The sequence below is a fragment of the Rhagoletis zephyria genome, unplaced genomic scaffold, assembly GCF_001687245.7.
Source record: "Rhagoletis zephyria isolate East Lansing unplaced genomic scaffold, Rhagoletis_zephyria_1.1 Rzeph_scaffold_00489, whole genome shotgun sequence".
In the NCBI taxonomy this organism is placed as follows: Eukaryota; Metazoa; Arthropoda; class Insecta; order Diptera; family Tephritidae; genus Rhagoletis; species Rhagoletis zephyria.
In genome coordinates, this window is record NW_016157573.1 from 218,651 (window position 1) to 223,366 (window position 4,716).

Consider the following 4,716-nt stretch of genomic DNA (forward strand, 5'->3'; position numbering starts at 1 on the left):
ACACAGCGAAAAGGTCTCGCTAAATAACTCACGTAGAACGTGTGCCCTTAGCTTTACATTTGCCGCACCAAAACGAGTGTTGCCCTGTGTAATTTTCATTCCACCATATTCACATTGTTTATAATAATAATAATAATAGATTGGCGCTTACACATATGTTAGTGTTTGGCTGAGCTTCTCCTCCGATTTGTGGTGTGCGCCTTGATGTTGTCACACAAAGTTTAACGGCGACTCCGAACGGCGCTTGTATTTTTATGATAAGCCGTTTTTCATGGCAGAAATACACTCGGAGGTTTGCCATTGCCTGCCTAGGGACGACCGCTGTTATGAAAAACCTTTTTCTATATTTTTTGCGATGTTGCTTTGACCAGGGTTTGAACCCAGGTGCTGATGAGTGAATGTGGGCACTGCTTACCACTACACCACAGCAGCCGACACATTGTCTATATCAGTAAATCCACCTTGGTCTTACACCATATAGCAAACAGATTATAATTCTTTTTACAGAAGAATGCAGAAATCTAGAATACACGCTTTTTGAAGATGAAGGTAATGCAAATGATAAGGATGATATTGGTTTAACAGAAGATTTAGAGGATATACCAGGTCCAAGTAATCTAAAGAAAAAACGGGCTCAGATTAATTTTATAACACCCAAACTTGTCTCAGTTCTGGATAAATGCCAAATAAGTGACCGGGAGGCAGTTCGAATACTAATAGCAACTGCTCAAGCTCTCAATCTTGACGTTAGCAGTCTTGTAATAAAGGTATCTTCTCATCGGCGGTGTCGTTCACTATTTCGAATTGAATCCGCCCAAAAACTTCGAAGTACCTTTACAAGCAAAGAAATCACTGCAGTAACAGTTCACTGGGATGGTAAAATTTTACCATCCTTGATGAACTCAGAGCCAGTTGATCGACTCCCTGTGGTGATCTCATTCAATGGTACTGCAAAGTTGCTTGGAATCCCAGCTATTTCTGTAGGCACGGGAAAGCAACAAGCGTTAGCAATTTACAACTTGCTCACATAATGGGAACTTGAAGCACTCTGCTGCGATACCACAGCATCAAATCTGGGTCGTTTCCAAGGCGCATGCGTAATTTTGGAGCAAAAACTAGGTAGAGATATCATATATTTACCTTGTCGACATCACATTCTTGAAATAATTTTACGGAGCATGTTTGAACAAAAATTGCAAGTGTCTTCTGGTCCTGGTGTTCAAATATTTCATAGATTTAAGCAGAGAGCTGGTAGAAAATAAACCAAACAAATTTCAAATGTGGAGTTGAGAATCAGTATGTAAAAGACTTACTGAGGGATGCTTTAGAAATAATAGAATTCGCTTCACAAAATCTCACGATAAATCAACCACGCGAGGATTATAAGGAATTGCTCCAACTAGTTATAGTTTTTCTTGGTGGGGCGGTACCACGATTCGCATTTCGGGCACCTGGAGCATTTCATTATGCCAGATGGATGGCTAAGGCTATTTATTGTTTAAAAATATTTTTATTTCGAGAGGAGTTCAAATTAAGCAAATATGAGGAAGATAGAATTCGAGATATTTGTATATTCGTAACAAAAATTTACTTAAAAGCTTGGATAAGAGCACCCGTTTCTGCAGAATCTCCAAGGCAGGATTTAACTTTGCTCAAAAGTTTGTATGCATACAGAGATATAGATGAAACGGTTAGCAAGCAATTGCTACGAAAATTTTGTAACGATTTATGGTATTTAACTGCAGAAGCTGCTGGCTTGGCTTTTTTCGGCCAACAAATCAGTAATGACATAAAAAAACGTATGGTAACAGCTTTGGAAAGTTTAACGATACTGAGGAAAAAAAATTGACAGTTCTTTCACATGATAACAGTCTGTATCTAGATAAAAGCATTGAAGTCTTTATATCACAAAAAACCAAAAATTTCTTTAAAAGATTCAGTATACCAACAGGATGAGTCCTCCTACATTATTGGTTTGGATATAGTTAATGAAATGAATGTTGTTAATGATTCGGCAGAAAGAGCAGTTAAGCTCAGGGAGGATTTCAATAACGTATTGTCAAAAAATTAAGAAGAAAAGCAATTGGTCATGCAAATTGCAGCACATTATAGGAAACATTACCCCGACGCCAAAAAACCTACACTTTTGCAATCAAAGTATTTGTTATACATATATTGTTAATATAAAAATATATATGTAAAAAGTATAAAATATATGATAATTCAAACCCATTCTACCTTGCTAAAAATGGAATTGCCGTTTCTTTTTAATTTTAGCAATTTTAACGCGAACTAAAAATTACCCATATATCTTATTTCCTTGAATCACAGTTTTTAGGAATATGGAAGACTTTACCTTCGTTGAGGCACGTTTTCCCCTTTTCCTATCGCTCTAATTTTTTGCTTAACATGGTGGTACACTAAATTAAATGTTTCTAGGGCGAGCGATGCCCCGTAGTTGAAAGTCAAAAAATAAGGTTCGCCCTAATGTGCATACATAATTTAAAGAACCGAGAAAAATTAGTATATGCATATTAAAATTTCCCGCGCAAATAACAAACGGTCCCACATATATACTTATCTACGTATAGGCATATTCACAAGTATATAAGTATATAGGTATTTTTGTTTCTCTCTTGCCTCTCAGCTACAAATACATATGCCCATATATATATATATATATATACAACATACATACGTACATATTACATAAGCCTAATACAACAGCGATAGTTTCTATCCCCAAAAGAAAACGGTTTCGAACAAAATAAAATAAAAGCATAAACACCTACTCGAGTGTAAAATTCCACAAATATTTGCATTGCTCCAACCCGATATACATATATCGTCGTTTAAAGTGCAAAGCCGCATATCAACAAAATGCAAAACAGCGTATCAGCAAAATGCAAAACCGCGTATGCGAAGTTGTAGAAATTATTTTCTAGAGCGTAAAAGCACTCATATTTCAAAATAGTTCTCTTTTTTATAAATCAATCGCATTTCTGGCTAGTATATTTCAGGACGAATGGATAAGGATTGAGCCAAGAGCTTGTGTGAGCAAATCCAATTTTTGGCAGCCAATGTCAGTTACGCGGTTTTGCAGAATGACGATACGCGGTTTTGTACTTTAAACGACGATATATTGTACTTTAAACGACGATATATTGTACTTTAAACGACGATATATCGTCGTGAGCTCTTGGCTCAATCCTTATCCATTCGTCCTGAAATATACTAGCCAGAAATGCGATGGCTTTATAAAAAAGAGAACCATTTTGAAATATAAGTGTTTTTACGCTTTAGAAAATAATTTCTATAACTTCACATACGAGGTTTTGCGTTTTGCTGATACGCGGTTTTGCACTTTAAACGACGATATGTACCTACATTTATACACATATATTACCTAGTGCGGCAAAGCGTTGTAAATACATACATTCCATAGTGCGCCCACTAAATAAAATAGTACATTTCTACACATGTACTTAGGTTAGGTTGTTTAAACCAACACATAAAGCGCTTTGACCCAGTTCGTTGTGATTCAAAACGGAAGCATAAACCAACTTTCAATACGCTCAGAAATTCGGAAGTGTATTGACTCGAATTTGTTTTCAAATCGCTTTTTTATTTCTCACATCGGTTAGAAAACTGGTATAAACACATCACTCATTTGACGCGAAGTGAAAAAAAGCCTGGTTTTCTTTATACAGCCCGTTTTAAATTTGAATTATTATTATAACAAATTTGAATTCTTGTTCGCTTCCATTTCGCTACACCGCGCAAATAAATAATTTAAGAAATATTGAATAAAAATAATAAATTTTGTTTACTTTTGAATACGGTTTCAGCGAGTGCGCCATAACGACAAAGGTATAAATGCTTGAAAGAAATATGCGTTGAGGCAAATCAGCTTTTTGTTAATGCGGTTCTTGGGTAGGTATAAACATGGTAATAGATACGTATGTCGCGATACAGTGTTTTCCAAAAAAAAAACCTAAAAGTTAAAAATTGTATTGACGTGTGCATATACAAACAAAGCAGGCACACTGGAGCGATTCGACAATTGTTAACAATAAAAATAAAATTGTTTTGATATCTCCCGGTTTTCTCGGCATTAAAAGCACACGTCTTTCTGAAACTATTACAGCCAAACCACTAAAAATCTTACTACTAGATCATTTCGAATACTTTCATGCTACCTGCATCGCACGCGAACGCTCGGCCGAAATAGCTGGTTTATATATATATATATATATATTTTTTTTTATTATATTTTGTGATTACAGTCATTTATATTACGCACTGCTTATAATTTATACATTTAAAACTCTCTGTGCGATCCCCTTAGATTTGTATCATTCTCTGTGGGGTCACGACACACTTCAATCATTAACACTCACTCGAATACCTCTCTCGGACACTTTCAAAAGTCATTTGGTTTCAAGCATTTGTGCTTGTGCTTGTTGGCCGCAAATAAGTTCATCTCGGCGTTAAAACTACAAGACAGTAATATCGATAATTTTTGGAATCGAGTCCAAAATACATGCGATCCGATCGTAGAGACGGAAGACCAGGACCCGCCCGAAGACTTCAAGCCATCGGCTTATAACAAATGCAGGTCGTGTCTCATAGATGAGCTCAAATCGGAGACCAGTTTCAACTTCTCAAAATGAGCAATACCTCACCTACTCTCACTGTATCGCAACCCAAAGACGA